This window comes from Molothrus aeneus, chromosome 2 (assembly GCF_037042795.1).
Source record: "Molothrus aeneus isolate 106 chromosome 2, BPBGC_Maene_1.0, whole genome shotgun sequence".
In the NCBI taxonomy this organism is placed as follows: Eukaryota; Metazoa; Chordata; class Aves; order Passeriformes; family Icteridae; genus Molothrus; species Molothrus aeneus.
In genome coordinates, this window is record NC_089647.1 from 8,305,019 (window position 1) to 8,326,323 (window position 21,305).

Genomic DNA, 21,305 nt, shown 5'->3' on the forward strand with positions numbered 1-21,305 from the left:
ACTCTGATTTTCAAGGAATGCAAAAGAATGCAGTGCACTTCAGAAAGACTAAATTAAAAAAAAAAAAAAAAGAAAAAAAAAAGACACAAAAAAAGCAACAAAACAGAACACAGGGAAAAAAAAAACCCACAACAAACAAGTAACACAACCCTTTGATTGATATCAAGCAGAAACAACTTTTTAATGCTCTGCCATCCAACATAACATTTAAAGAAACCAGCAGCATATTTTGAATTTTATCTTTCTCTTGTCTTTTCTTTAAAGCTGCTTTATCTGTATGTTACAGTAGCAGACAGAGAGCTCTTAAGAGTGTCATCTCATCACTCTCAGGGAAGCGAAACCCTGGAAAAAAATTCCAAAAGTTTTGTTGTCTCAGATGTAAGAAACACAAATCCATTAGCTATAATGTGATTTGAGTAGCACACAGCAGGATGTGTGGTTAAATCTGTGAATGACTGAAATGCATTTCTGTGTCTGCTTGTGTGTATATATGAACAATCTATCTCACAAACATAAGAAATGGAAGGGGAAAGTTATACATGACAAGAGAAATCCTTTTTTTTTTTTCCCAGAAGGCTTTCAGCAATATCTCAAATCTGTTTAGATAAAGTAATTAATTAATGACATTTTTAAACTTCAAAGTAAAATTGAGAATTAAATTGGTTTCAAGAGGAGTGCAGTAATTATCATTACAACCACAAGGAGTGCTAAAATGTGCACTTACTATTCTGTGCACCTACACAACTTCTTTCTTTGTACAACAGATTTTATTAAATCCTTGATTCAACCTTCTGATCTTTAGCATTATAAATCTTGCAACAAGCTACAGAAGAAACTCAGGCAGAATTTAATTAACCAAGATGTTTAAGCAAAAAAACCACAGTAGCATAGCTCAGAATGTGTAGCAGCATCAAACTGAAAGGGTAGAGCTCAGCAAAGACCGATTCTCAGTTTTCATTGATTTTGACAGAAAGGTAGCTGGGGTCTTGTTTATTTTATTCAATGGTAACATAATATAATTTCAATTTTTTTTTTTTTTTTAAAGAAGGGCATCTGAAATTAACAAAACAGAAAGTTGTAACAAAAGAGAATTAAAGGGTATCAAAGTCTGGTTTGTGTCTCTGGGTCTGTTAGGTGGCCCAAGCTCTTCCTCCTCACCAAGGCAGTGCTGTGCCAGTCTGGCACTGGGATGCCTGGGGAGGGCAGGATGTCTGTGCTGCAGGTGACATCCTGGGGCTCCAGAGCTGGCAATTCCCACATGGAATCAAATGACTTATTTTTTCCTTTTTCCTTTTTTTTTTTTTTTCAGAGAGGGGATAAAAAAATGAAATAAAAAAAAAATAGAGATCATGACAATAGAAACAGAGGCAGGTATAAAACCAGAATCTTTGACACACACATACTAGACCCCACGGAGCTCTGTAATAGCAATTTTCTCATTTCTGATTGTTCCCCTTTCCCTTGGTACTCAATCTGAAAGTCCAATTTGCCAGAATAATGTATCTGGTGTGAGAGACAATTTCTACGACTGAAGTAACTGTTCCTTAGCAACCAGAAATGCTCTAGGAACAGGTTTCATTTTCCCCCATACCCACTGAGATGCAGAATAATTGTTGAGATAATTATATCACATTTGTGAGGATTTACATATCTTCTATATAATTATTTACAGTACTAGTCAATAAAATGAAAGAGTTAATTGACCACAGCCAGGCCCCACACTTAATTTACAGATATCCCCTAGAAATCTGAATCAATTCCAGTTAGCCAGGTTACAGATTTCCATCCCAATAAACAGATTGCTATTTTTCATTTGTATCACTGTAATAGTGAGAGATATCCCTGACTTCTGCCTCCCCCCTGCGTGCCTGAGGTCACAGTGCTGTTGTACCAGGCACTCCAGAAGGACATCAGTCCACCTGGCTGTCCAAACACAGAAACCATACAAAGCACAAGGAAAGGGGAGTGTGATCCTTCTCAGCTTCACAGAGGGGGAAACCAAACAAATAGAGCTGAAATAGCACAGGTTGGACACGGGTTTAACAGGTAGTTCCAGTTCTGGAGGATGCTGAAGGCATCCCCTGTATACCCTCAGTCCCTTGCTATAGCCAGGGTCGTGCAGGTGAGGCTGTGTCTCCAGGACACTGTAAGGCTGTTTTAGCCAGGCTGGAATCCCCTCCTTTGCTCCTGTGGAAGGAATGATTCCTCCCCCATCCTTTGCAACCCAGTGGCTGCCTAGCAAGCTGGTTTGGAGGCCTGATCATTTAGGAAATTACAGCCAAAGAGAGCAAATGCACTGTCAGACTGCCCAGGGGACCCAGTGCCCTGCATAACTAATGCTGGCACAGAGGTGAGCCTGGAATGCCTCATGGGAAGGGAAGGGGAAGATAGGCACATCCACCCCTTTACATAACATCACAATTTCATCCTTTAGGCAGGTAATGAAGTAGTAACTTTTTAAGGGAGACCTCGCATCCCAAGTTCTGCAATGGCAAATATGGAAAATTTCCTGAGCAAAGTCACAAAATTTCCAAGGTGCATCAACAGCCATTAGCAAGAGCCACAGAGAAGCTGCTATTAACAGATGAGAAAAAAAATACTTTTCTTATGACTGAAACACTGAAGAGTGTTGGGGGTCCCAGGACGATGTGAGAGATGAGAATTGACTCTAAGTTCTCAAAAGGCTGATATTATATTATATTATATTATATTATATTATATTATATTATATTATATTATATTATATTATATTATATTATATTATATTATATTATATTATATTATATTATATTATATTATATTATATTTTACTAAAGAATGAGAGAGGACACATCCAGAAGGCTAGAAAAGAATGATAATGAAAACCTGTGACAGACCAGAGTCCCAAGACAGCTGGACTGGGATTGGTCATTAAGTTAAAACAATTCACATGCTGGGTAAACAATTCTGCAAATCACATTCCAGAGGAGCAAAACATGGAGAAGCTGAGGCTTCTCATCTTGTCAGGAGAAGAAATCCTGGCAAAGGGATTTTTCATAAAATATCACAGTGACAAAGAGATGTTTTGCATTACTAACAGCAGTGGAGAGTTGCTAAAATCCAGGAAATGCAGCTACACAAAGCTGTTTCATTGTCAATAGAGTGGGATGTCCTTAGTCTGACAGGAATTGCTCCTGATGCCAATGTTTGCCTTCTTTTTTCAGCCAGTGCAAATCTCCAGGCTTAAACCAACAGAAAGAATGCTCACCCTCATTCTGCAGGATATTTGCTTTTTCAGGTGGATGTGACAGCCTCTCATTCCACTGTCTGTGGAGGAGAAAAACCTCTGATGGTGTCAATCCATCGGTGTTATTTACTTAAAATTAGCTGACTTTCACATGGTGACCATTTTTGCCACCTCCTGCCTTCTGAACACCTCTGTTATGATTGGATCCCAAAACACTGCATTACAGCTTCCCACTCGTCTGTGTGCCAAAATGGCCCCAGGCTCTGGTCTCCCAGGTAGCTGTAATATCCTTTTGTAAACCTTCCATGAATGATTATGGTAAATCTTGCTTGCAGCGATTTCTGCTCCCTCTAGCGTTTTTTCCACCCACCTGTCTGTGCTTTTTTTTTTCCTTTTCTTTTCTTTCTGATTTTCAATTCCCTATTTTGCCCTCTACCCTACAGCCTAACAGGCTGTCATAATACACTTCTTTTTCCCCTGCTGTCTCTTTCTCTGTGTCAGTAAAACACTGTGATTTTCAAACCTCTCAAGATAAGTAATTTTTGTACTAAAAATACCAATACTAAGCATCTACAAAAATCAAAATTGCATGAGTAAAATCATTTTAGAAACACCTTAGGTGTTGCTATTCATCTAAATTGCACTTACAAAATGTAACTATTGTTCTTCCTTTCTTTGAACTGCTACAACAAAGCCAGTGTCTCAAGTGCTGAATTAAAAGTTAATACCAAGCTGTAAAGACATCACATTTTGAGGCTTAAAGTTCTTCACAAGGCTAATTGTGTTAACTTATAATTACTTATTTTAAATTGACAAAATCTAAATTATTTCTCTTAGCATAAATAGATACAAGCCTAATACATTTTTGCCAACTGAAAGCTGTCATGCAAGTTCAGTTTTAAAAGCAAATATCCAAGAGTATGGGAGAAGATCAGGAATAGTGGACTTGTATGTCTTGAGTAGCTGCTAATGAAGTGCAGGATATTTCTGACCTTGGTCAGGCTTTCATATCAGCAGAAAAATCTCCATGCAACAGGGGAGATGTTCTCACTCCTAAGAGAACTGCTGCTAAAATTGGTCCCAGATCCTGAAATACCTCAAACTTTTAATATTCAGCTTCAGTAAAGAAATAAAGGACACTGGCTGCTTACTCAATCATTGGCTGAATATTGTCCTCCTCAAAAATTTTACCTAAGTCATGCATGTACTGGAATTATTTTAATTACATGTGAAAGACATAATTTCTAGAATAAAATCCAACAGGTCTATAACACCAAAAATTGCTCCAAAATATTTTTCATTGCAAAAGTGAAAATTATCACCCACTCTAAAAAATTATATGGATTTTTTGGGTGAATAGTGGGTAGATTTTAGCTGGGAGTCCCAGATTAAACTTTGTCTTCTAATACCACACACAGGAAAACAAGAATGATTCTCAAACTCAAAGTGAGAATTTAAGTAGTAAACAAAGAAGGCACTCAGCTATTAGCTAGATATCTTAGAAATCCAAATAAATACTGGCAGTGGATTTTTGACTTTTGGAATTGGGACTTAATCTGATTTACCCTCCGTTTCAAAACCTAGTTCTATAATACATATATGAAACTGTAACATGAGTAGCTGGAATTGTTGCTCCTTAGGCTTCTGAGGCCTATTTTAGTTAGTCAAATTGACTGCTGACTTCTCTTAATTTCCTCTGGTGACATGTACTGCATGCTGTTATTATAAGCAAGGGAACCATCATTGAAAGTCTCATCTAAGCAAAACTCCACTTTAAACCAACCGTATTTTTGCTTTCTAAAATAATTTTTTCCCTATGGAACTAGTTCTGCCAACTTGCCAATTCTTCCAAAAATTGAATTGCTGAAGATTTTCTGTGGTCTTTTAAAATGTGTGTGATATGGTAAGCAGTTAACTAAATTCACTTCACTGGAAATTTCACCTATGTATAGACTTTAGAACTGGGTTTTGCTTCCTTCCATTGGGCAAATGTCCATTTGCCTCTCAAGAAAAAGCAATTTGAATATCTGGATTATCTGATATCTGGATTTACCAGTATAAAACTGCATATTTCCCTTTCTTGGGTTTTCTATGGAAGCAAGAAGAGAATTATTTTGACTACTGTTCCATCAGGGAATAAGATTTGTAAAACCTATTATTGAACTTTTTGTCCCTGTGCAGCATGTGGATACATTTACTATTCTATCCACTGGATTAGGAGCACACTGCTGAAATACTATCAGGTAAAACTTTTTCTACCAAGTTTTTACTCCAGAGGCTTGAACATATGAATGGAAAGTAGTCTCCATCTCCTGGTTATTATAAGGATGGTGGTTTGTTTTGGCTGATTTTTCTTCTTGTCCCTAGAAAGAATAGATTCTGTAAGATTTCTCCTGAGCTGGGCTTTTCTTTTTCCTTTTTTTTTTTAAGTTTTCAACCACAATCCATTCTTGTTTTTTAACAGTGCTGTATGTGGGTCTTTGGGGTTTTTTGGTTGACCTTTGGGAGTTTTTTCACTCCCAAAATAAGAAGCCATTCTCCTGGCTTCTTATAGTCTCTTCCTGCCTCTGCATCCCTATATCAACAAAATTGCACTGTGAAAAGATTTATTTGCTTGTTCTGGTGTTTATTGCCAGACCACAGAAAAGTTTTATCACATGAATCTAAGTATTATTAAAATATGAGACACTAGTAGGTTCAGAGTAGAATGAAATATGCCATTCAGCACTGCTAACTCACAGGCATTAACCTGTGAGTTAACATTAACCAGCCAACCAGCCTACTGACTTTAATAGAAGTGAGACACAAAATGCTAATTTTCTTCTTCTTTCTAATTCTTAAAGCAGTACAAGATCCAGTCTTATGAACATACAAGTTTAACCTCCCTGTAAAAAAAAAAAAAACCAAAACAAAAATAACTCAGGCTTAAAAATACAAACTTAAATGTCTGCAAAATTAGTGCATGAAAGTACTCATGGTTCAGCTGGAAATGATAGGTCATAAAAACAAAAATTTAAACACAAGTGCTTGCTTGCTCTCCATTCTGCTGTAAGCTTCATGGTTTCTAGAGCTAGGAGAAATTACCTTGGTGAGATGATGTTTGGGATTATTGCTGTATTCAAACACAATATTTTGAGAAATGAAGCATGAAACTGAAATCACAATAATCCTAAAGCTGTAGTAAAATTGTATTTTTATGCAGTTTACTTTTATAGTATTAATAAAAAGATTCTTGATCTATAAGGAAGTTTTTTTTTACTTCATGACTCCACATAAATTCCCATTTCCTTCTGTTAGTGGTTCATGGTGGTAGTAGATGCTCAAAAGGCTCCATACAGAGACCCAGGTCAGTAAAGCTTAAACTAATATAATCCTCTGTGCATTTTAACTCCTTGAGCAACTCCAAGAAAAAAAAAAAAGCTGCAAAATATCCATAGGTATGAAAAAATGAGCAAAAGAATGTTACAGAAATCTGTCATAAGATTACTCCTAGTATCAAGAAAAGGCATATTTCTTAAAAGATATATTTCTGAACAGGTACCTCATCTTCCAGAACAGTAGGACTAGAAATATGAGGTTATGAAAGGGTTAGACCTTGTTACTCCAAAGTAGCTGAAAATTTCCAGTCTCTAGAGGTCAAACACTACTTGTGAGTATCAGTGATATGAAAAATACCATGAATACATGTTTCAATTATTTTTTTCCTAGTAAGATATATTGCATTTTTCTACCTGGTAGGTAGAAAGGACATGCCTTGAAGGAACTGTGCCCAGTGAGAGCCCATGCAGGAGCAGGTTTATCCTGCTGGGTTGTTGCCCATGGAAAGTTCAGTCCACATGGGAGCAGGAGAAAACTGGGGAAGAAGGAGCAGTGGACACATGATATTATGGATGGATCACAGCCCCCATTATCCATCCCCTGTGCCAGTCATGAGGGGGGAGGAGAAAGAGGAACTGCGGATCAAGGAGTGAAGTTGACCCTGGGAAAAAAGGGAAGTGAAACAAGGTGCCGGTTTAATCTTCCTTTGTTTCACACTGCCTAATTCTCTTTTCACTGACAATAAATTGAAGTAATTTTTTCCCAAGTCTGTTTTGCCCATACAATTGGTGAGTGGCTTCCTTGTCTTTATTTTCACCTGAGCTTTTTCTTCTTATTTTCTTCCCCTGCCTGTTCAGGAAGAATGAGAGTCCAGCTGGAAGAGCAGCTGGCACCCAGACTTGATCAATCCAACACAGCTCCAGAACTGTTTAGGTACTTGTTTTGTGGGCCAACTTTGATTCCATTTTCTAAAGTGGGCTATTTCTGTAAGCTTACTGTCTTTTCCCAAGTTAAATCACTGCCCTGGCTGTGTGTGAGTCAGAGCTTCAAGCCACTGAAGCTCCTCATTTCCTCCTCATTTTCACACTGCATACTGTACCATCAGCAAAATCCGGGACTTTGTGTGCTTCTTAAAAAGCAAGCAGAAGATTGATGTCTAAATGAGAAGAGCAGTTCAACAGAATTATTGAATCATGAGCTAGATTTAATAAAATGACAATTTCATTTAGTTGTAGTATTGGTTTCAAATGTTTCACTTACAAAGGCAGAAGGAAAGCCATCAATTTGCGTGATGGAGACCTAATTTAGCACATCTTCTATAAAGCTCCAGTTTATAAAGTTAGCTACATAAATCATTAGTGCTAGAAATCTGCTGATATATCACATTGAAAATTGTCAGTACCTTAAAAGGTCTGCATCAAATACCAAATTGGATGGGATATAAATTTTTCTTCCATGCAGTCAAACTTAAGCCTGAAAACATCAACTATATATTCTACAGGTGCAAGCTGTTCCCAACAGTGTGCATTAAGGAAATAATTAAGGAAATGTCTCAAAAGACTGGGATGCCAAAGCCAGGGGAGCAGAATTTATGCAATGAAGACTCAGATAACTCAGCAGAGACAAAAAGTAAAATCTCTGAGAATACTTTCCAAGTTACCAAACTTGGCTACTCAGACTATTCCTAAACATTGGCACTTCATAGCTATATGATTTAATGTCTACATTGATTGGTCTAAGTGCATTCTCTCCTGCCAAAGATAAGCCACTTCTCTTTTACACACAGCTTTGATTTTCCTCTGTTGCCACTCTGCCAACAACTATCCATTTTCTATAAACATTCAGGCACTCACCAGTATGCTATGGCAATTTTTACTTTTCACTCAATAATTTCTAGTGACATAAATATTCAGTTGGGGTTTCTTTCATTCAACACAGTGTTTGTACGTGTTTCTTTCATTATTCTTTCAGCCACTAATTAATAGGGGGAAAAAAGAAAACCCTCACCTCTTATCTATGATAGAATATTTTTTTAAAACATAAAAGACATAATTTAATTTTAATTTTGCCTAATTCAATTATACTGACTACTGATATGCTATCCTAGTGCTGGCTGACTCCTTCAAAGAGCTGGGACAGCTGTGTGATTCATGGCCTCCCTTTACAGAAGCTGTGTTGACTCAAGCAATATTACTCACCCTCACTGGCCTCTTCTCAAAGTCTGAGCCGGTACTGTGGAAGCTCTGACTCCTTCCTAACAAGCCCCTCCACGGAGTCTCACTCTCAGCCTGGCTGCTTGCTGTCAGCCCAGCAGGTTTGGTGTGCTCACTCTGGAAATGGTGCCCCTCACTGATCTTCGGGTGAGGCTGCTGCAATCAGAGTGCCCCAGGGAGCAGCTCTCAGAGGTTTGGCTTCCCACCCTCTCCAAGCCCGCTGTTTGATCCAGCAGCATTCACTCCGCACAAGTTCCCTGCCCCTCTAGAACTTACCACACAAGAATTCAAGAATCCATCACTACATTAGAAGCAATAGCAGCAATAATTTTTTATATAAAAAATTGAAGTAGAACTTTTAGAGACACCATGGGTGAGTGTGAGTGACACGATGTCTCACTCACGGTCGTATATCGGTGATTTGTTAACAATGTACGGATGCAAGCTTGCGTCACAGAGGGAGGACCCTGGTTACTCATTCTAGCATTGATTCTCCTATTTGAATATAGGTTAGCCTGTTAATGGGGAGGGAGCCATAAAACTCTTATATTTTTGTAGTGTAGAGCCTTAACGCACTCTTTGTTGATGGCTGCTCAAGGACATTCAAGCAGGCTTAGAGCTCCGAGTACAAATCTCACTTGGCATTCAGGAAATACTGATTCTTTCTAAAATTCTTTCTAAAATGTTTTAAACCATGTTGGATGTCACTGGATTTCTCCAGTTTACAAAGACCTGCCTGCTACATGAAAAAAGGTGTTCATGCAAATGAAGACATTTAAATAACAAGAAGAAAATTAGGCTTCCTTTTGAAAAAAATCAAAATATTACAGGAAAATTAGTGGTTTAGACCAATTCAAGGAAAGCTTTTGAATTATTACCAAAAAAAAATCTTAAAATTGAGATCAGTTTTTTTGTCTGCGGGGTTCTCTGGTGTTCTGTCCTTGTTTTCTTTATAAACTAACTTTTATTACTTTAATGCGTTTAGTTAGTAAATGCCTCCTAGGAGTTGTGCTTCTTTTTATTCTGAGGTACTCTGGTTGTCTTTTATTCATAAACATGCATAAGGATATGTGCAATTAGCAGAACTATTAGCATTGAATCTATTTTATGCCTCTGTGAATAATGAGTAGAAAATAACATTGATTTTGTTTCATAAGCATGCTTGCATATAATTATCTCTATATTCCTCTTAGAATGCTCATCAATAAATATTGCATATTCCACAATTATACCATTATACGCTTCTGAGAACTGTAGTCTTTGAATTTATTTCAGAACAGAAGATATTAATTGATTCACACCACACCCTGGAAGCAATTTGGAAGTGATGCTCATCAGATTTCAAATGCACTACAGTTTCCAAATGTCATTAGTGGGAAGGAAGAACTCATGCATGAAAAATGCTCGCAGAAAACTCCACGTGAAACATGAAGCTATAATTATATGTGCTGCATTCTGCAGCAAGCTCCTGTCTATCCATACAGCACATATTGCACTGATATTTTCCAATTTTTCTTGTAATTTTCCTACTCCTTGCACACAGGTTTTGCATCAGCCTTGTTGTAGCTAAATGATGAAGCATCAAATCTGTTCTTTGTTTCTAAGCAAACTATTTTCTGATTTCAATTCAAGTTTAGTGCTTTTTCAAGAAGTTAGAGACCTAAATTTTGTACTTTTCTTGATGGCCATTACAAGTCTGCTGTGGTTCCTAAAGGTCAGTTGGAGAATGTGGTATAATAAAGAATAAAATTCCTATGCCTGTTGGGGTTTTTTTTTTTCATCTTTCTGATCAACACTTTGCTCTATTCCAAGTAAATTAACTCAAGTTTCCATAGCAAAAAGGGCTACAGGTGGGCTGGACTGTCAGAGACTGAAAAGGACCCCCAGACATCCTTTAGTTATCCTTAGCCTCAAGAGAAACATACAGACTTGTCAGCTGCTACTTTGGTTTAGGCAAGACCTAAACCAGGTATCTATTCCAGGCAGAAATAACTGAAAAAATAGGTTAAAAAATAATTAAGCCTTTGGGGTTTGTTTGTTTGTTTGAATGCAATTCTGAAGAGGGGAGGATTCCTTCTTTTACCTGTGCATTAATTCTTAAGCACAGTAACTCATACAAGCCAGGGTTTCACATTTCTGAATGTTCCCCAGACCTAAAGCCTTCATCAGAGGTCATTAACACATAGGTAACTCCAGGATCAGTGTTTTGGTGGATTAGAGCTTTTTCTGTCTCCTTTATTAGCAGCAGTGTTGTTATTCCTCTTCACTTCCTGCCATCTTTATGCAGTTATTCACAGATCCCAAGGTTGTAAGGTGGCATATAACAAGGTGCAATTAAATAATTCTAAATTTGCTGCTTTTTTGTCACTGGAGTGGATTGCCCTTTATTCCTTATATTCCAAATTATGTGCTTGCTATGTAGCAGATTTCTGGCTGGACCCAAAACTGTAACAGGATTTGACTTTTTCTTTGAGGGTTTTTCTGCATTCACATTGGAAAAATGAGGCAACTTAAATAAATAATGACAGTCCTTTCCCTTGCCATAGCCAAAACTCCAACAATGCTGATTAAATTAGGACCATAGTTAAAAATAGACCACTCTCATTGTATTAAAAGAGATGGCAGCCAGTCAACACATGTCTGGAGTCAACTGCACAGAATTTAGATTCAGCCTGCTGTGGAGTCCCAACACCGTTATCTCAAGGTTTAAGACATCAAGCATTTCCAATACTAGTATTTCCTGATGACTGCTTGTAGGGAAGAGCAACGTTCTGAAACTGACCTTTTTCAGAAATGTGAAGGACAAAATATCTGCTTAATAAATCCCAAGGGTGGAAACCATCATTTTATGAAGACCATCCAGGATAAGATAAAGGCCTGAGGTTGTAACAAAGGCACCTTAATAGCTGTAGATGTGAATCACACAGTCCACTTGCTGCGGTCATAAAGACATAATTGAAAGATGTATCACTACCATCATCCTCCTCCAAATCATAAAATGTTGTGAATTTATAATTGTTTTAAATGAGGCAGTTTAAGTATGTATAAAAAAAAAAGCCTAACAATCATTCAGCTGAAGAGATTTTTGGTTTTGTTGTACACCACGGATCTGATGGTGACTGTGTAGGAATCTGAATAGCTTGTTGCATTTGAGCTTTGTGAAATAGCCACTAATTCAGCAGCAAGCTTTTAAATCACATGGTTGTACATTTCTTCAATAAATGAAGAATTTTTAATATTTCTGCTCACTTGTTGTGAATAAGATTTAGCAAAGAGCCTGTTGAAAACTTGTTTTTATACTATTTAATGCTGACATAATAACACATCTGCAGTTTATGATTTATAGGAGTTATCAGGTGCTGGGTCATACTGACCTAAGAAAGGCAAAATTGTGCTTCTTTCCACTGGTGAAGCGACAGCAGAAATAACCTTCAGTGCTACAGGGTAGCTCAAACTCTATTTGTTGACACTGGAGGAATTAGTCATGAATGAGTAACTCTGCTGCTTCTGATGGGATTTTTATTATATCATTGACCATAGCATAGTGTTATTAGTATTAAATAAAAGAAACATTTAGGTGATAAGAGAGGGCCTGATGCATCCCCAGGAACATTCTGCAACGTCTGCTCTTGTCCTCTGAGCTCCCAAGTCAGCGTCAGAAAGAACAACTGCCATCAGCATCCATTTCCCTCCTCTCATCTCTTTAAGGCAGTTATTTTATTTTTTCCTTTTAACATCTTTGCAAACATAACAGCAATTCTGCTAGTGAGGATGCTAAAGAGTGAAGTATGATTGATAAATCTCACCTTTTGTGCTGCTACCAGCACATTCCCTTATGTTTTATCAATATATTCAGAGAACAAAACACTGCAAGGAGAATTTTGAATAGTAAATTAAATCTAAAGAAGGATCACTGTGGAAAAAAATACTATACCTGAAAAATGAGTTCTTAAATATGGGGAGGACAGGCAAGGTAGTGAGAAAGTCAGGAGACAAATAACTTCATTCTGCTTCTGCCTCATCTGATAACTAAATTCCCAGCCAAACTGCAATGCCTGGAAACTTGAGGAAAAGCAGTGACAATTTAATGTGTAGCAGATCAGATGCAAAAGAGAAGTACAAATCAGACACTATCTAAGAGGAGGAGAGAAAAAAGGCAGGGAGAAAAACACAACCAGCTTGTGTTTCAAACTCTTAGAGAAATTTCCAGGCCAGTCTTTAAGATATTTTCTGTTAAACGTTGGTTATTCCCCTCGTATTTTATTTTCTTATAGCACAAGGAGGAAGAGAAGCTGGGGGAAGGAGGGGTAATCAGGATATCTGAACAAGTTATCTGTTGCCTCTTTCACTCCTGTTTCTACTACTTTCATGTACATGACTTGTTGACTATATTGCATAAACAGGAAATGCTGTAGAAGTATCTTGCTGCATCCTTGATCTATTCTTTGAATTATTTTAGTTGTTTTTTTTCTTTTTTACACTGAATATTTCAGAAGCTAGCATGAGGTCCATCAAAACAAGGGGATTAGGATTTGCTACTGCAGGCACAGGGAACTGAGCTAGCCACTTCTGGTCTCCTCAGCAGGTAGAAATTGTTGTTTAAGGCGAGATCTTTTTAATAGGTCTTACCTTGTATCATATAGGTCTATATCTTCCTTGTTATTCTCTTTGTTGTTTTGGAGCTGCAATAATTTATGCCCCCCATTAAGCATAATCTTCATCCATAGGTTACTCCTACAAGCTTTGGAAGGATTACTCTAGAAATACACAGACTTACAGCGTGAGAAAAATTAGCAAGACTAAGTCATAGTTAAGGGATTGATTCTTTATAGACTGCATTCAGATGAACTTAATACTGCACACAGGTATTTTTCAGCTGTCAATATCAATATTCCCACTAATTAAAAATTAGACAAGTAAAGATGTAAAATTTTAAAAATTTTGGATGGCTTCCTTTCTACCTTCACAGGGTTAAGAAAACATTGTACACTGGAATGACCTTCTGACTTCTAAATAAATACACTTAAGAGACTTTCTAAATATGGGGAGATATTTTTTGACCTGGTGCTGTACCACTTTATAATTACCTCCATTAAGAAAAAAATAATTATATCAGGAAAAAGCACAAAAACTGGGAGCCAGAATTTAACTACTAAATAATGAATACCAACTCTTAATTTATAGTTAACGAACTAAACTGTCCCAATCCACACATTAATTATTCATATAAATTTTGAAGAAATTAAGGAAACATTGAGCATGCATAAAATGAACAGCTAGATAGTAATATCAAAGCTGATTACTTAATGCATAAATAAATCAATCTAGGAGACTGTGTATGAGGCACAGGCATGTTGGGGTTTTTTACATACATTTTGAACATATAATGTGTTTAGTTACTGCTCAGGGACTAATTTAATTTTAAAAATGGAAAGAGCTTTTCCAAGGTGCCAACAAAGCAACAGAACAATTAATTCTTCCAGCCTCTCAGTTTCACACATAAGGTAAGGGAAGCAGGGAGTATGTTTTGTTGAGGCACATGACTAAGTTTGAAATGTCATTTTCCAGCTTTTCTGTCTGCATAATGCACCCTAACATTTCCAAAATACTTTCAAAATAGAGGTTTGTCGCTGGATATTAGTGCAGGCTTGGATCATAAAGGGATTTCTGAAGAAGTGGATTTCAAGGTGAATGACAGTAACAGAGATACATTTCTGGATGTGGATACAAGAAAGAGCAGAAAACCAGCACAAGATCTGGTTATGTGCAAACAGCATGTGTTGGGAACCAAGTGGGTGAAAAATGACCTCACAGGGATCAATTCCCACAGCAGATCTTCCTGCCAAGGGGGCTGCAAGCTGCAAGGGTGGAGAGTGCTGCAATTTCTGCCTCTGCTCTGGAGCTGAGGGTGTGGGGTGTGCAAGGCATGGCAAGGAGACAGGACAAAGACAAAGGCACTGCAGAAGGAGTCACAAGCCATTACCTGTCCTGACAGCTGTCCTGGTGGCCTCTGCGTGCAGCTGTAATCAAGAATCCAGATGGTGTGAATATCCAAAGCAAAAGCTCCACTTTCAACACTCTTGCACTGCTCATGCACAGCTTTGAGTATTGACCTAGAATTTGGAGCAAATGAAAGGATTATGCTGATTTTTCCACCCTTAATAAATGAACCTAAAGCCAAAGAGAAAAACAGCTTTGTTTATCCATCTGTCTCCTTAATGGCTTCTGCATTTAATAGATTGGATTTTCACTTTTGTTTCTGTTAATTATCTAAATCTTTCCAAATTGTTTGTTACCCTCCCCAAAAACATGAGCAACCTTTGCCCTACTGAAGCAAACTAATACACTTTGTAACTGAGAAATCTTATTAACCTGTCAGTTTATAGGGAAGATGCAATTTGGAGGTTTTTCTCTAAAACACCATTGAAGTTATGTTGCACTTCTCTATTCTGTTTTTACTGCATGTCACTAAGTATTCTGAAATACAAAATCTAAATTTGGTGACTTTAAAAAAAAAAAGCATAAATTACAACAATATGCCACTATCAGCTGGGCTGCCAAATCATCTACACAAAGGATGAATGGCTGATATTAGAAAAGGAAATCACTTTTGATTTCTGTTGGGGCTTATGGAAGCCTAAAATCCTGAGCTTGGATTTTTAGGTGCCTTGTAAAGAAAACATTGAACCAGTACAATCAGACAGTAACCACAATTACATTATTAAAACAGAAAGATCTGAAACGCAAACAGCAATATTAGCAAGATGAAAGGAAGAGTAGTCATTACAAGACAGAAAATGTAAACAGGGGTGAGGGGATCTGCTGCTCACTGCAGATCTAGCTTTCCTCTCTTCCCCCACACAGGAGATAGATGCAAAACAAACGAAGAACCCAGGGAGGTTTCAGATAGCTTTTGTATCCTTAAACCCCACTCTGAAGTTTCACTGGATAATTTGTGTATCTCCCTGTCAAAGTGATCTACTCTAGAGCTGGCTGGAGTCTCAGTTTTCCTGGTGCTGTTTATACCTGGATAATATCACAGCTTGTAGGACACCTTCCCTCATCTGTTCTAGCATGGTTATAAACTTAGGCAGGCAGCAATCCCCCTAAATTTTTACTAAAATCACCAAACCCTCAATACTTACAATTGTAGAGTATAGAGCTTAGAGAGCTTAGAAAAGACAAAATCTGGTGGAAAAAAAAAATGGCCTACAGGCTTTGAATGAGGAATGGTCTAAGGCCCTGAAAAAGCATCTGAAAAATAAAAGGCAAGGCTTATTATAATTTAACTCATTAATTAGGGTAACTTTTTCTTCAATATCTTCCGAAAATCCTGTAAGCACCATAAACAGAAGGTAACCCAAAAGGCCATGATGATGAATCCATGCTATCCATCAGAAACATTCCCTAGTAGTAGGAAAACAGTACCTACTGCATAGAACAATTAATTTATAATTTGGCATAATTTCTGATTTACACATATACATATGTATATATAGAGAGAGAGTAATATAGTTATATATATTATTAAAAATAATGGTTTAGCTTCTGAAAATCTAGTAAAGCCTCACATAAATGCAAGTTTTGCTTTGCCATTTTTATGGAGACTATGGTCTCCAGCCATACTAAAAATATATTGGATGCATGCACCTTCTGTTTAAGAAAAACAATTTAAGTGCATCCTGAAGTTCTGCCTTCCATTTGAACTTCAGCTTCCTTTTCCTTCACTTCATTTTAATTACTTTCACTTAGCTTTTAACCATTCACAAGACTAATAGATTATAATATGTAGATCTGCATTTTATAATCCCAGTATTACATTTCTCATATTCCACTATGCTTCCCCTTCCCTGGCTGAGCCTCCGGGACTGGACTGAGCTGGATGCCGCCCCAGTTGGTGCAATTGCCTCTACCAAGAGTTCTCAGCATCACAAAGAAACATTTGGATCCAAACAGAAACCCTGTCAGACAAGCCAAACCTAAATATCATCCACTTAAAGCTCTCTCTCCTGGCTGGAGTTTTTAATTCCATGGGAAGAACTCCATGTATGCTGCAGATCCCCCCCTCCTCTAATCACTCAACCTTCTCTTTTCCTGCTCTTTTCAATCCTGTCTTGTGAGGAGCAGAAGTTGTTTGGCTCTCCCAAGAGGCTCTTCTGCCAAATTTAGGGTTTGCATCAAAAGTGTTTCTGTTCATTGCCCAAAATAATTTAGCAATTGTTATTTCCACCCCACACAGTCACAAATACATTCCAGTTGATCAGCCTTATAAGTTTTTGAAATATTTCACATTAAATCATTTAAATACTGAGCTGAAAAAGTAGCTCCATTAGTAACTTCTCAGAGGAAAGGTCTTTGCAAAAAAAGGTGGGAGGGAAGGACACATCCCAAAAAATATTTATGCCATTAATTCAAAATTCTGAATGTCACATTTCAAAGAATAGTTATGGCTGCAGAGGTCGTGAGTTGTGAGATACTTGTGATAATGACATTATAAAGTTAAATTGTCTTGTATATTTGTGTGTGCTCAGAATGAGAATTCTAGTACATTTATTCAGGCTTTAAAAACCTGAAAACAACTCTATTTTGTGTTGTTAAAAGGATGCCAATCACATAAAAGAGAATTTAGAGAACTTTTCTTTATTATGGCTCAAACCATCATAAATAAAAAGAATTCTGTAACAAATATGAATGTCATTATGTGTGAGCTTTTTCATCTTTATTTGTTCCCAAGCCTAAAGTAAGACAATGATTGATAGATATGTGGAAAAAATATTCCCACTACCAGTCTTGCCCTTTAGCAATCTCTCTGTACTCTAGTGCTATTTCAAATAATCACAGGCTCTGGTGAGATACTAATGAAGATGTTTATGGTTGCCTTAAACCAAATGCAATATTTTAATTTAAATCTGATACTGATCCTCAGTGTATCCTACAATAATTTATAGTCAATGCATCTCTCCAGCCTCACTTAATCCACAGAACCAGTTATGTTGGACTAGGGAAACTTCTAATGTCTCATGTCATCCTTTTATTTTTTTCTTTGCCCTAAGCAGAGGCCGTGATGAGCTTGGAAAAACACAAAAGTGGAAGCAGATCTTTTCTTTTTTCCAGGAAAAATGGTCTAGCATGAATTATGGCTTTTTAGACACTTCACATTTCTCTTTACTCACTTCATCTAGAAACAATGCTATACACAGGGAACCTTAATAATAGCAGCAAGGTTAGTTGTATCAATGAGATAACTTGCCCTCAAAAAGGCAGCATCAGGTTTTGATTACCCTGTAAGATCCATTGTTAGGATTTACTGCAAAACAAAATGTCTGCTGAAGGATTTTTTTTTTAATTACCTGAATTGTCATTAAAAAGCCAAATCTTGTATTTCTCATTCAGCCTCATGTCAAACTGACAGGTGACATAAGTTAAATTGTTAGTAAATATTTTTTTTTTTTTCAGATGAGAAAGATTTGAATGCACATTGTTATTAACTTTGAAATTACCTGTCTGGTACTTTTAAAATGCAGCCAAAAAGTAAAAAGGGCTACATGTAAGTGCTGATGACTTAAATCCTATTTTTTCCCCATCATGGTAAAAGTCTTTCATATATTTTAAGTTTTGCTACCTGGAGCACAGGCAGCAGTTAATGACCCCTCTATGTTACAAACCATCCTGGATTATAAAATCTTCAAAGGGAAAAGAAAATAAACTAGACAAATAACAAGAAAAAAAAAATCAATCAATCAATATTTGCAGGTCAACATTTATTTGCATTTCTTGGAATGGCATCAAGCAATTGGAGAGGCAATCAGAGACTGCAGGTAAGAAATATAGAAAGCTTAAAGGGCAAAGGACCAAAGGATTCAATATGTAACAAAGAAACAAATAAGTAGTAAAACAAACACTCTGAAGTGATATACTTGGTTCTTCAAGCATTATGCTTTTGTAATCTGTTCTACATTTCGTGGGCTTTTTCTCACTTATACATTTATAAGGAAAAGACACACTGAAAAAAATACAAAAAGAACAAATAAAAATATCCTGAAGGGCAAAATGCACAGAGAGATGGAAAGAGGCCAAGCAGATCTGCAATACTGAATGCTTTATATATTTCACCTTAGCTGAGTTCATGGTTTCCAAGTGAATTGATCCAAAGTTTTCTTCCTTAATAGTATTTGAAGAAAAATGTAAAACACGCACAGTAAATAAAACTGCTGGTCTAATATGACTGGGACAGTTGCAAACAAAGGATGCAGTGCTGTATCTATTACACTCCTGGTTTAGATTCTCTTACCAAATATAATACCCTATCTATTTACAAGAAGTACAGCTTACATTCTCAAGGACAGTGTGTTGGAAATCTAAAGGGTCTTCTTTCTTTCCTGCTACTCTGCTGCCAGGCAATTAGTTGTAGGAGGAGGAATGGAGAATGAGATTCTCCTTGAGTCATACCAAGATTCACGCTGGCAAGAAGCAATTTCCTACTCCTGAATTATGAACTGATCACACGGCCTTGAAGCTGCCTGAGTGAGGGGGCAGCTGCCATTTGCAGGTGACAAAATGTCATCTTTGTCTCTGAGGGGCCAGATGTGAATGTTCCTTTGCAGCAGCCAGCCAAGTGATCGGAGCTGAGCGTGTCTGACTCTGCCCAGGACTGCAGATGCTGACAGACACTGCAGATGTGCTGCTCACTCAAAAATGCATCCCCTGCACCTGGGAGAAGCCTTGGACACCTTCTCCCAGCAAACAAAGTTCCCAGTGTCACTGTCCCAGCACACCAAGGTGTAGGGTGAATGCTAACCGACCAAAAAACTTCAGGTCTAATCCTGGCACTAGGCATGTTTGCACAGGTTTTCAAAATCAAGAGTTATATTTGAAAATGAGATTTTGACAGAGAAAAGCACTCTGTGAGCAATATGAGTTATATTAAAAATAAAGGGCCTAATTCCTCAGTTCATCACTCCAGGATTAAATTAATAAATTTCCATGGAGTTAAATCCAGTGAAAAACTCTTCAGATTTGAGCCATCATAAACCTAGAGTAATGGAGTTTTTGCCCATTATATGTGGAGAGTGTGTAGTAGGACATTTTCAGAGGTGAAAGGCAAGGTTTGGGTGGGAGCAGAAGAGGGAAGTAAGCCCTTCTTTCTTGCCTTTCCCACCATCCATTTTTGTACACCACAAAAAACATTGATTTTCCTCTTAACACATACATATATTATGAACCCTGTCCAAAATTAATTTGCTGAACAAGTGTCTGATACTAACACAATTTTTCTTAGTCTTTGGTTTAAGTTACCTACTTCAATGACTATTTTTTCTCAAAATGAAAGAAAGCAGAAACAGATGGAGAGCATCTTAATTTCTACACATTATTATCACTGAAATTTGAGGCTCTATGACTCAACTGTTTTAACAAGGAAAGGTTAATGTAAGGAAGTTGGTGGTTTCTTTTGAGGACAAAAAATCCTGCTGGCTTGTAAATAAGTTATTATTTGGTTTTGTGACTGAATATAATATTTTTTTTTAATTACAACAGCTTCACTTACTGTACCAGAACACTTCCATCTGCATCTACAATGTGGAAAGAAACAGCATGTATTTATTATCTTCAATGGTTTTATTCTTAGTGCTAAAGTCAATATTTAGGAAATTGAGCCATAACACACAATCCTACCACCGAGTCAGAAACAGCAGGGGACAGGGAGGAAAGTTTGCACCAAACCCCAGCAGTGACTTCTCTGAGCAGTGGCTTTAATGTCCAGATGATGTACTTGTGAGCAGCTCTGCAGACACATCGCTTTTGCTTTTCATTATAGCCACACACCAAATAAAATTAAACTACTCCTGGAGTTGGTCAGACCAGGAAATGAAAAATGTTTCCATTAGATGCAAGAGGAGGAAGGATTGAGTTAAAAGGTTTCATCCATTTTTGGCAGATGAAAGCATGTCAGTGAAAGTACAACTTTTATGTTGCCCTCATATACAGAGACTTCTAAAGGCTGAACCTGGAGCTGTTATTGCATGTTGCTGACAAGACATATGAATATAATGAGGTTAAGGGTAAAGGAAACCCTCAGAAATGCTAGAAGTGCACTCAGGGAATTTCTCAAAAGGATGTAGCTCTTACTGTAAATCTTCTGCAGCAGTCTTTCTCTTGCCTCTTTTCCATCCCTATGCAGCCAGACAGGAGCAGTTTAGGAGCAGTGAATGCCAGCTTGTGTCACTGCTGGTTCTCCTGGGAGCAGCCCCTAAAGGTGCTGAAAAATCTTTTGGCTCCTAATTCCTCCAGAGTTGGCCAAATAACATTCAATAACATTTTCTTCCAGATGCACAATGATATGAAAGTGCAATCCCACACATGGGTGCTAAGGAGATAAAGGATCTGGAAAGGAAAAGGGAAAGAGTCTCCTGGCCTCAGCACACTTATGTAACAGTGACATTTCTGTAAGAGGCAGGGATGGGTTTTCATTCATCCTGCAGTAATCAAAATTTGATGCCAACTCAAGGAACTCATGTAGGTTTTATCACTTGGGTCACCAATTCCAAAAG